We start from the raw sequence: 13,950 nt of genomic DNA, 5'->3' as shown, positions 1-13,950 counted from the left end.
TGATGAGTCTTATGTAGACGAAACGCGCATCTGGCGTATAAAATTATAATCCTGGTACTTTTGATAACTATTAGTAAGATATTTAGCAAGAATATTGCAAAGATAGTAATAGAGTTTGATGAAAATCTAAGTTGATCTCAAAAAGTTATGAAAAAATTAAAGTGTACTACATGTATCTCTATTTTGTCAAAACTGCAAATCCAAGCTTTTTTTACCTAGATGACTTTAATTCTTAAATTTTACAGCAATACAACAAAAAAGTAAATGAAATGGGATTCAGTAAGCTTGATATATATCTAAGATAGCTGCATAATTTGATGAAAGTCCAAGTTGATTTGAAAAAGTTATTAAAAAAATTAAAGTGTACTATCTCTATTTTGCCCGAATTGCAAATCCTAGCATTTTTTACCGAGATGACTTTAATTCTTAAATTTAACAGCAATACAACAAAAAATTAAATGAAATGGGATTCAGTAAGCTTAATATATATCTAAGATAGCTGCATAGTTTGATGACAATCCAAGTTTATTTGAAAAAGTTATTAGAAAAATTAAAGTGTACAAGCTCTATTTTGTCCAAATTGCAAATCCTAGCTTTTTTACTGAGATGACTTTAATTCTTAAATTTTACATCAATACAACAAAAAAGTAAATGAAATAGGATTTAATAAGCTTGATATATATCGAAGATAGCTGCATAGTTTGATGACAATCCAAGTTGATTTGAAAAAGTTATTAAAAAAATTAAAGTGTACTATCTCTATTTTGTCAGAAATTGCAAATCCTACTATTTTTTACCAACATTACTTTAATTCTTAAATTTTACAGCAATACAACAAAAAAGTGAATGAAAAGGGATTCAGTAAGCTTGGTATATATCTAAGTTAGCTGCATAGTTTGATGACAATCCAAGTTGATTTGAAAAAGTTATAAAAAAAATTAAAGATGCCTATCTGAATTTATATAATAATTTTTATTTTTACCTATTGTAAAATTTTTTTTTTTATTTCTTAGCCAGTAATCAAACTACCTAGTAAGCTTGAATTTTGTATGATCAATATTTAATTTAGTGAGATGGGCTTCTGTATACTACTCAAAACTAAATTTGAAGGTCAAGACAAGTCAAAACAGGTGAAGACTGGTTCAGACTGAGTCGAGACTAGTCGAGATAGGTCGAGACTGGTTCAGACTGAGTCGAGACAGGTCGAGCCTTGGTCAAGACCATTTCAGACTAATTAAGTAAAGTCGAGACCTAGTCGAGTACACTTAAGTACAGTTAAGTCCAGTCGAGACAATGCCGAGACTAGTCGAGTAAAATGTGTGCTCGATTTTACTGGTCGAGCACAAAAACTGGTCAATTCAGATTCTGAGCATTATGTAGTGCAGTGTAAAACCATTCAAACCGCTTTTTCAACTGATTATTATATTTTGTTCTCATGTTGTACTGTTTCACCTCTGTTCCAGGTTAGAGGAGTGTTGGGCTACTGCTAACATGTTTTACCTTGCCACATTCTTTATGTGCCTGTCCCACGTAAGGAGCCGGTAATTTAGTGGTTGTTATTTGTCACTATTCCTCGTATGCGTTGTTTATTTATTGTTTTGTATAGTTCTTGTTTTGTTCTGTTACACCGTTGTCCCGGGATTAGGAGAGGGTTAGCGCCCGCTAACATGTTTAACCCCGCCACATTCAGGAGCCTGTAATTCAGTGGGTTTGTTGCTGTGTTACATATGACGCTATTAACGCTAGATAAAAATATTTTTTTCTTTTAAAACCAGGACTGTTTGCAATGACTGAAATGCAAATACTACTTCATAAGTCAGAACGGAACAAAATACACGACGCTGTAAATGAGAACAAGGAACAAGATGTTTTTTTTTACTGCAACTAGACAAAATATTGAATGTTTGGTATTTATATATTAACAAATAACTGATAACAAATCTACTTTTCATGAGAATAGCATATCTGTAGATTTTAAACGGCCATCACACATCTTATAGGCAATCGCATATTGCGGTATTGGCCAAGCATACAACATCTTCTTTTTTATATTACTTAAAAAGGGGGAAAATTTACATGTCTACTCACTTAGATAAGGTCTCGTAATTTACGGATAAGACGTAATATCACCTTGACATTTTAAGCCATGGATACATATATAGAAATAATATCTGATAATGCCTGTCAATAATGTTACTACTATCTGGTGTCATGATACTGCGATTAGATGGTTTACTTTTGTTTGATAAAATAGACAACAAACATTATTTCTATATTATAAATTGCATTGATTTTCAGAACGGCAACATGCAAAAAAAAAATCCAAAAAAAAAATCACTGATTTATATAAATTCTTAAAACTCTAAAAATGACATCATCAAGATGCTTGAATTTTGTAACGAAAGAAGAACAGTTCGCATTCTAAAGGTAACCAACGTTCGACTTGTGTCTTTATTCAATTAAGGCAGACTTCATACAGAAGCTTCAATGAATAATCAGCTAGCATTATCCTTTAACTTGAACGTTCCTCTATATAAGATATATGCACTCATTAAAAAATTCAATGGTCTATTACTTTATGTATTGCATCTATCCGGTTTTTTACTCCATTATAGTACAGAAAAAGTTAGGTTTGTATGATGCCTTGAAAAACATCTAGAAATTGGTCATGAGGGTTAGATTATTTCAGTTTCCAGTTGTGAAATTTCCATTTTGATGTAGCAGAATTCTCCATCATCGGATACGAAATATATATTTCCAAGTTGGTACGATATTTCAGAGGTTGCGTTCCCAATCATGATCTCCTTGTTGCTTCCAATGAATCTTTTGAGGCAAGGCTTCCAAGAGACAAACTCGTCCCTTTGACAGTTGTACGGTCGTCATTGACAGTTATTGCATCTATCTGTTTAACAATTGTCGTATCCACAATCCCGTCATGTTTTCTTCCATTGTGACATCTACGGATGAGATTCATTGCATAATATGTTGTAACCATGACCAACACAACAGGTGCAACTATTGGAACAGAATCTTTCTACTCTATCGGACACCTGAGACCACCGTTCAGTTTTGTTTGTTTCAGGGTTGGCAAAGTATTACCCGGGGTGGAAAAAACCAGGTTTTCCCGAGCTGGGCAATACACCCAGAAATGGAAAATACTGGGCATTACTGGGCATTACTGGGCAATATGATTTTTTTTAGCTTATTTTAATATAAAATAGTAAAGTCTTGGTGTAGTTTCATAGTATTACAGCTAAATATATACTTTTTATACAGATAACCATTGACAGTCATTTCTAAAAGACTTCATTTCCTTCTTCATGTATGTAGCCGGAATAAAAGATTTGCACATTTAAGGAAACCTTGTTTATTACCAATTCTAATATGACGTCCTTATTACGCTTTGTAGACAAAGCCGTGTTCTAATGAGCATCAAAAATATGTTTGACACATGCGCACGCACTTACTGTGTATATAAACGTTATTTCCATCGTTATCCTTTAAAATGTATACATTTAAGCTTCTAGCATAAACTTTTATTATATATTTATATAAAACAACATATATTCACCCTGCTCGTGGTTTTTAAACTTATCAAATATGAATTGTAATGCACAGGCTCCTCGGGGAGGAAATGGGAAAAGTCAAACGCTTTTACGGTATTTTCTTACGCTTCGACCTATACAAACACTGCATTTGTCCTATTAGAATCGAAATAATTCATTCATGTCATGTTCTTTGCTCATTTTAACATGGGTAGGCATTATATTTGACCACATTTTACACCTCGCTAACGCTCAGTGTAAAATATCGACAAATATAATGCCTACCCATGTTATAATGAGCATAGAGCATGACATGAAGGAATTATTTCTTAAGCATTGTTTCAATAATCCATACTTTGAAGAAAAAAAACATTGCAATGTTTAAGTGAATTGTTAATTTAAATGTTATACATTCATACATTTGTCATATTGCTAAATAAACACCCTAAGGGGTCATGCCATTAACACTTACTAAAATTAAAAGGACTGATTATTGTTACATAAAGAAATCTGCATTCTAATCAGAATAGTTACTTACTACTGTAAATTCATTTATTTTCGTGGGTACCAATTTTCGTTGTTTAAGGAAAACTTGAATAATCGTGGACGTTATATTTCGTGGTTTTGCCGAAGTCTTCATACAAGCCTATGTAACATTTGTCATCCGTTGAACATTTAATTTCGTGGTTCATCTCTGCCCGCGAAATCCACGAAAATTGGTATCCAACGAATATTAATGAATCCACAGTAATTAGTGACAGTACATATATACATTATTTAAATGTAATTTTTCTTACATGTAATTGTTAATTCTTAATAGGAGTTATATTTATTTAAAAAAGTTTTTTGTTTTATGAATTACAGTCTTGCCAATCCAGACAAACAAAAAAGGTTATATATATCTTAAATGGATAAAATTTGTGTTTGATCACTGAATCCTCTATAAAATTCAGACTAGTATTTTATATTACCCAGTATTGCAAAGTATTACCCACTTAAGCCCAGTAAACCCCGGGTTTTCCCAGTATTTCCCACCGGGCTGGGCAATACTCATAAAACCCAGGTTTTTGCCAAACCTGGTTTGTTTCCAGTTGCTCAATTTTTATTTAAATTCTGTGTTTCGTTATCATTTATGTGTTATCGTCGTCTCTCATTTTTTGTCATGACTTTATATTTTTATATCGAATTTTAATTTTAGAATTTTGCTTTTTGTAAATCATATCAGTACTGGATATTGGATGGATGTTACCCTCGTGGACTTATTGTTCCTATCATAGGTAGAAATAAAAAGTTGATATGATTTCAGAACGTGTAGGGAGACTCAGATATAGCATTAGGTATGATCGTGATCAAAAGTTTAGAAATGTACATGTATACTGTTAAAAAGAGAAACGCATAGCTCGGATAAATTTTCCAAAATTCAAAATATATATTTTACAAGGTAGATGAAAAGTCAATTTCTTGAGTAAATTCATGTTGCGATTTCAGGCATTTAATGCTAAGAACAGTGATCGCATGACAATTTGTCCATGACAAATCAGTCTGGTTTGATACAACTTCAATTAATAAGAAGCGAAATTTAATAGAAGAATGAAAGAACAAAGAAATAATCCATATTTTTAACGTAAAAAAGAGGCAAAGGTAACAATATGAATTTCCTTATAGTTCGGTACGTCTGTTATCTTTTTTTTTTTTATCACAATACATAAAGAGACATTAGTTGTCAAATTCATCTTCACTGATTTGACTCAAGTTCTCATATTTGATTTATAACATACTAAAACGTATATTCAAATGACAAGAAGTATAAAATAAACAATTAACAATGCATAGACTCAATAATATATACGTCGTCTAATTAACCATCGAGATGACATCCGAAGACTGTCGACGGTCAAATAATTTGATATAAACATAAATACAAATACAAACAGATAGCGTCCACGTATTATTGGATTTGTCTAGGTCTGTTTTATTTCATATTGTAGGTCAAAAAGTATGTTTATCGTCGATTTTACGTGCGTAAGAATGATTTGTTTTGTGGATCGGATCAGTCAATCAAATTATTAATCCTTGTTTCACTTTCAGTGTTGACATTCTATTCCTTTTAATAACTGAATACATGCGTTACCCATTTCCAGCTCAGGTAAAAAGTCACATGAATACGGATTCAATTAGGTCGAATTATTCACTTTAAATGAATAATTCATCAGCGATGCTTCTTGTCTTATTTTGACAACATTGAAACAAATTGGCTGTTAAAAGCGAATTAGTATATCACTATATCACTTAATGATTCAACAAAAAACTATCATATTTTATTTAATGTTTTATATCTCGTAGCTAATGCCCCTTCAAAAGAAATGCTTTTGTTTTAGATTTACACCTATCATAACATATTGAACTATCCAAATTACACCATTATATATTGCACTACAAAAATCTTGTATCAATTAAGAAATGTTTATTGATCTAGAATACCTTGTGTTTTGTTAGATGTTTTTCTACCTTGTACCCATCTGATGAGTAAAGCCTTTTTCAGCTGATTTTTATGCTGGGCCTTTTATAGACGACTATACGGTATATTTTTTTTCTCTCATTATTGCAGGCCGCACAGTTCCCTGTCATTGCTGACATCCACTTCATTTGAACTTTAGTGGAAAGTTGTTTCATTGGCAATCATATCACATCTCCTCATTTTTTATATTATGAGTTATTATTTGTTATTGCTTGAGTAAACCTTATTGCGATTTCAGGCATTTACCACTTGAATATTGATATTTCAATATGTTATAGCAATATTTAATATTTTATTTTCCTTCTTAAATGTCTTACTTATAATTAGGAATGTCAACTCGGTGAAGATTTACTAATCGATTACTCGTTGGATTTACCGAGAGATACTCGAGTACTCGCTCGTGAAAAGATTTACAAAATGGAAACACAAAATCATACATTTGTACCCGTTTCGTGTATCGTGGGTCGTTGTCTTATGAACGTAAAACCCTCAACATTATTACCTAGAACCAGATATTAGTCAAAGGAATTCACTACCATAATTAATAACTCATTTACAACATGATTGCAGTAATTATGTAAACTGGCAATAATCTAATCAAGAAATTAATTAATAACTCTAGAAAAATTATTTCTCAAGAAACAGTATTTGGGAACCGTATAAAACACATTTAATGATCAACAAAGGGGTGATGATTAGAACTTACTGATGCCTTATTAATTTTCTGAAGATCGACACAGGGTGCAATGAATTTGGTATTATTTAAAAATATTATCTTGTCAACCCTTTGATGAGGCGTATTGTCAACTTTGGTTGGTAGCTTACAGTCCTGCTGATGAAAAAATATATGCTCGGACGGTACAGATGTAGAGGAATGACTAATGTTAGCTACAAGTGTAAGCTTTGACAAAATGCTCTTGTACATAGCCTACCTCTGTCTTGATGAATTTTAAATGACAATTAAAGTCAAACATCCGAATAGACAACTTTCGAGTTAGATGCATTTCCGTCAAAAACTCCGTTTTAAGTGAACGTCATTTGTGCGATTAGGGGCGTCGTCACTTCCATTTCAATGTTGCGCGATGGGTTGGTTAATTAACTATATTTCTATATTGTACGAATTTTTCGGAAAATTGAATTCTCAAAATTGACAATCAGCACTGCTGTCATTAGGGAATTGTTATTAAGTACATACATAACAACCATTATTTCTAGTTCATCCTGCACAATGACGAGCACCAAGACCCTTGATAAACGTTAAAAGTGCAGGCGCTCTCAATACAATATTTTTTGTTTAAGCTTATGAAAGCAACAACATTCAAACAGGGAACCGATTAGTCGAGTATCATTTTGGTAATCGATACTCGGTACTACCGAGCGATACTCGAGTACTCGAGTACTCGTTGCCCTCCCTACTTATAATCGAGAGTATCACCCCTTTTTTATATCTTATTCTATATAAATAAGATGAGATGTACGATTCACCTAAATGAAAAAGCAATATAACCTTTTCATTAACATCTAGGTATCAACAAATGGTCTTCAGACTTATAGGATACAGTTGTGTGTTGCTGTCAGCATAAGACAAATGTTTCCTGTATTTTCAGTTCTAAATTGCAATCTCACTCTGTTCATGGCAAATACAAGTTTAGTGGTAAGTCGTATTTGATGATATCACAATCGAGGAAAAGAGAGCTTTTGATACAGTCAAACTCATCAAAGATTGCAGGCTAATACAATGTTATACTCTAGTTCGTCAAATAAAACTATTTAGATGCACTCGGATCAAAACAGTTGAGAGAACAGATACGCAGTCAAAAACCATTTCAAACCGAAATTTTCGATCGTTTGTGCCAATAAGGGCCTCGGTGTACAAAACCATAGTGTTTCGAATAATTCAACATTCTATAAACAGTAAATTTACTTAATTGAACATATTGATATTTCATGTCAACACATGCATTGACTGCTGTTCATGATCGTTGTCATATTCGAAATCTCGTTTATACATGCTTCATTCCATTTCACAATGAATTTAATAGAATTAATAAAAATATAACCAGTTGTACGCATTCCAATAAAATATTTTTATTAAATTATTCTGAAATGCATTCATTAGGATATGTCTGTTGTAATTTTCAAACAGTCTTTGTTTATATTAAAGGTTGGAACATTGTAAACCTAGACTTCGTTCCGGTACTCAACGAGAATCTCATGAGAAATTACTGACTGTTTGACAGTAATGCAAAATTAAGTAATAAAGTTTATTTAGGAATTTTTAAATGCAAACCGATATTTTAATTTGTGTTTGCTTTATTTTGAAGTACACAATACAACCGTGTTTACCATTAGAGTTCACTTATTTGTTTTTATTATTTGTTTCGTGATTAACAAGAGTGTGAATCTGACATTTTGTCGACATGTTTAATGTCAAATACCAAATATTGAGTCTACGTTTTTCTACAATCAGCGTTGCCACCACCATGGTACATGTGTTTATACATCATCTTCATCTGGTACACTCTGGACACCATGGATGGTGTACGGAAATGTGCCAAAATATGGTCATAATTCTGCAAGATTTTATATAAAAATTACCCTCCTTTTTGTAACATCCTATACTACAATGCATTTACGTTTGATAACTGTATATCGGTTGTGGGTATATATGATCTATATATCATAATAAATATGCTATTGAGGTAAAGGGGGAGGGTTGAGATCTCACAAAATATGTTTTACCCCACCGCATTTTTGCGTCTGTCCCAAATCAGGAGCCTCTGGCCTTTATTAGTCTTGTATGTTTTTTTATTTTATTTCTGGTCATTTATATGTTTCGGAGTTTAGTGTGACGTCCATTTTCATTGAACTAGTACACATTTTGTTTAGGAACCAGCTGAAGCCTGAAGCCTGCCTCAGGCTGCGGGACTTTTTCGCTGTGTTGAAGACCCGTTGGTGGCCTTCGGCTGTTTTCTGCTCTTTGGTTGAGGTGTTGTCTCTTTGACACATTCCCCATTTTCCCTTACATGTTTAATGATCAATTATTATCTTCAATTAAATTAATTCATTTGAAAGTTCACCTTTCAAATAAGTTTCCAAATGAACCCCGGAAATTTTTCCCCTGATTTGTATATAAGTATAAGTCATTCTTTCTCAAATATTTATATAACTAAAGGATCTGAATTTCAGTAAATGTTATATTTTTTTAGGGAAAAGTGGCATACTCCTACCAAAAAAATATCGAGGTAACCCTCTCCCCGTGCCTGACACAAGATTAGAAAGGCTATTTGAAAAAGACGCAAATACAAAAGGGGCATCCAAAAGTCAAAAGAACCCGACAACAAATGGGGGAAAATACCACGAAAAGACAACATTCTTCAAAACACTACATTTAAGATTAAAGACTGAACCACAAGAACACATACAAAAAAAAAAGATAAATAAAATAAGTATTTTTTTTGTAATTCCTTTAAGTCTTTAACTGTAATAATTGATCTCGTTGAGATTCTAATGCATGACCCTTAAATTCCTTTCCGCATTCTTGAAATTTGATTTCAGATACTTTGAAATCATCTATTTGTTTTAAAACATAATACGTTCTCTTTAACAGATTTTTAAGTTTATCTGAGATATTATTAGTGTTTGTCTTTCAATAAGCGTTAGCATACTTTATGAAAGTTACGACAAAATATATTTATAATGTTATTCTATAGTGCATTTCTTTTTATCAAATTTCTTTTGTCATAATCCAGCATGCAATCGATTACCATTATATTACAGTTTGACACGTCGTTTTGAGAGGTAGTCCAACATTTCCAGATCTCCCATATGTTTCTTTTATCAAACAAAGCATTGAATCTTATGTTAAAACACAAATAACTATATTTTACAAACTCTACTTCACAATGTTCTACATAATCATGATAATGTTTTGTAATATATGATATACACTTTGATAATAAAAATATAACTTGTCTTATGAAATGTTTTATAGTAATTAAAGTTTGTTGGATATCATTTATTATTAGTAAGATAAATAGATAAATGTTTACTCATTCAGTTTAAGGTCAAGGTTGTGTGATATGAGCTTGCCATATCTGATAAGGCATTTAAATTGTGTTTATTATTTTCTTATTCATTGCCACTTCACGCATTTCGTGTCGATAAAATAGATAACAAACATTCCTATTATCAGAGGGAAGTAATTCATGGTTTTCCGATTGTAAATTAATTTCCCACAATGCAAAACGCCACAAATGGTGCTTCTGATGATGTCCTAAAATATAGATACCCATGATAGTTATATTTCAAAACATCAAAAATCAAAATGGTATAATTATGGACTGCAAATAAAAACTATAAAAGAGCGATGATTTGAGTAAATTTAGGCATTTAGTACTCAGAATTTATCATTGAATGATAATCAGTCCATCAAAAATCAGCCTGAATGGATTTAACTCCAGTTAATCACGTATGTAGGTCTTGTTATTTGTGTATTTACAATTGCAAAGATTTAATCATTATTTTTGTTATTATTAAAATATTTTCCTTTTTGAAATCATCTTTATATAGTGGTAGAACATATATGCAGAAAATTCAAATTTGAAACTCCCATGTAAAAATGAAAACCATACCATGTTCTCATCATGATGAAGGTGTAATGGTTGTCACAAAGCGTTAAATATCAACCAAGCCATCAAAATGTTCTTGTGAAACAATCATTTCGTCTCCGATGATATCACCAGCAAAGTAGTAGGCACTTCAGATCAGAGCTGACATAAATATCAATTGTATGGTCATTATATAAAATTTCCCCTGTTTACAAAAGTATGACTTTTTCGAAATACTCATTTTTTTCTTAATTCTTAGAATAGATTACCTTAGACATATTTGAAACTACATTTTTGGAATTATGGGTCATCAAATTGAATGCTGTTCAACGTCGTACTTGTTTAATTTTATAAAACCATTCAATCCAGCATTTTTCTACATTTGAAAATGCATGTACAAAGTTAGGAATATGACATTTGTAGTCCAATCTTTAGATGTATTTTATCATTTGATTTTGCCATTTGATGATTGACTTTCCGTTTTGAATTTTCCTCGAAAATCAGTATTATTGTGATTATTTTTTCTTATCCCAGGAAAAGATTACCTAAGCAGTATTTGGCACAATTTTTTGGGGATTTTTGGATCCTCAATGCTTTTCAACTTTTTTAACATTCCCAAGCATGACAAAAAAGTGTAGAAAATTGAGAATTTTTCAAGTTGAAGGACCATAACTCTGCACACAATCAACATAACGGAACAAAATTCAAAATTGAACTGTAAATTGCCAATATAAAACAATATACCAAATATAAAATAAAACTCGTCAAGCATGAAGAATAAGGTGTGGAAAATTGATTTGCCGATTTAACGGACGGACAGACAGACGGATATATATTGAACTACCAAAATATTCAACTAATCTTCAAGCTTCATTAATAACCTTATATATTACATAGTAAATCCTTGATTTTAATATTTATGATATGGTTTGTGTCTTTACTGGACTACATGCGACCAGAGTTGCGGCTCAATGACCTCGGTTTCTTCTTTTAATAGTTTAGATAATATCATGGGGATAGTTTATGTTGCATCCGATTTTTTTCCCGTTCAAGTAAAGTAGAAAAAATAGAATAGGAATATTTTTGTTTATTTTCAAATAGAACTGGTTTAAGGATTTTTGTAAAAATAAAACTAAACAGTGCATCTTATGTTAAAACACAAATAACTCTGTTTCTTGATCATGTTGATATCTACTTCACAATAATCTATACAATCTTCAGTTATGTGATGTACTCTTTGATAATAAAAAGATACTTTTTCTGATATGTTTTATAGTAATTAAAGTTCGTTGGATATCATTTATTTTTAGTAAGATAAATATTTACATGCTAACTCATTCAGTTTAAGGTCAAGGTTGTGTGATATCAGCTTACCATATCTGATAAGGCATGTAAATTGTGTTTATTCTTTTATTATTGATTGCCACTTCACGCATTTCGTGTCGATAAAATAGATAAAAAAAAACATTACTTTTATCAGGGGGAAGTAATTCATGGTTTTTCGATTGTAAATTGATTTCCCACAATGCAAAACGTCACAAATGGTGTTTCTGATGATGTCCTAAAATATGGATACCCGTGATAGCTAAATGTTTGAAAACATCAAAAATAAAATGGCATAATTATGGACTGCAAATAAAAACTATAAAAAAGATGCAATGATTTGATTAAATTTAGGCATTTAGTTCTAAGAATCAGTCATTGAATGATAATCAGTCCATCAAAAATCATCCTGAATAGATTTATCTCCAGTTAACACTAATGTAGGTTTCTTTAACAAAACTAAATGGAAAATTAAGAACAAATAGAAAATAGATTATCTTGATTTGTCGTATATCAATAGCATTCACACATATTATTACATATCGAATTATCATGTACTTTTCAACTTTCCTTTATCACCTTATATTACTAAAAAAATCCTTGATTGTTCAGTATTATTGTGATTATATTTTCTTATCCCAGGCAAAGATTACCTTAGCAGTATTTGGAACAACTATTTTGAAATTTTGGATCCTTAATTCTTTTCAACTTTGTACTTGTTTGACTTTATTATTATTTTAAATATGAGCGCCACTGATGAGTCGTATGTAGTCAAAACCTGCGTATTGCGTACTAAATTATAATCCTGGTACCTATGATAACTATTTAGCTAGGAAATTATAACTTTTAATCCTGATGCTTAGTCTTTACTTTTCAATGTTGTGTGTTGCGTTCTTTTGTATGTCTGTTGGTCTTTTTTATCTTGGGGTTGTTATTTTCACAAACTGCTATTTTGCAAGTATGTATGTTAAGCCTGGTGCATTACTTTGTTTATAATTTTCAACATACGCCCTCAAAAAAGTAGGACAAAAATAACACATTAGATTTGAATAGTATGTACTGGTTTTTCACAAATACATATTTTTTTTTAAAATAGAAAAAAACACATATTGTGGTTTGAGATTCCGTACAGATTAGACGAATATTTTACATGTGCATTAATGTGTTATTTGTTTAGTGATATATGAAGTAATAAATTGTCCACAAAATAACACGAATTAATACGTTTTTTTTAGGAAAATGTTAGTCCATACAAATCTGTACTACAAACAAATGTATCAGAGAAAGTTTATAATTAGCAAAATAAAGAAAATGTACAAGTTCATCAACAGGTATGTGATTTTGTTTGATTTTTTTTTTAAATGTCCCCTACATTTTTCACTTTGTCCCTTAGTAGTTTGTTGCTTATCTGTTGTCTGCTTACCCTTCCGGAGCACCTGAGATCACCCCTAGTTTTTGGTGGAGTTCGTGTTGTTTATTCTTTAGTTTTCTATGTTGTGTCATGTGTACTATTGTTTTTCTGTTTGTCTTTTTCATATTTAGCCATAGCGTTGTCAGTTTGTTTTCGATTTACGAGTTTGACTGTCCCTTTGGTATTTTTCGTCCCCCTTTGTATAGAAAAGGATTGGAATGGTTTTACACTTGTCATTTTGGGGCCCGTTATAGCTTGCTGTTAGGTGAAAACCCGTAAATTTCTAAAAGTTTAATTTTACAAATTGTGACATGGAAGAGTTGGCTCATTGCCACTCATACCACATTTTCTTATATCTATCTAGATGTACTTTTATTTATCTAAATTTGATGTCACTCAGCCAACATATACTTTTTGTTTATATTATGTACTATTTTTTTCTTTTAGAATGTAAATGAAAAACAGTTACCGGTATTTAACACAGGACTCTGACAAATAGACATATTCACCGGGAAACACTGTCAGCTTTTCCACTAGAGCAGT

The sequence above is a fragment of the Mytilus trossulus genome, chromosome 11 (genome assembly GCF_036588685.1).
Source record: "Mytilus trossulus isolate FHL-02 chromosome 11, PNRI_Mtr1.1.1.hap1, whole genome shotgun sequence".
Lineage (NCBI taxonomy): Eukaryota > Metazoa > Mollusca > Bivalvia > Mytilida > Mytilidae > Mytilus > Mytilus trossulus.
The sequence above is the reverse complement of the archived record's forward strand: the minus strand, read 5'-3'. Positions refer to the sequence as shown.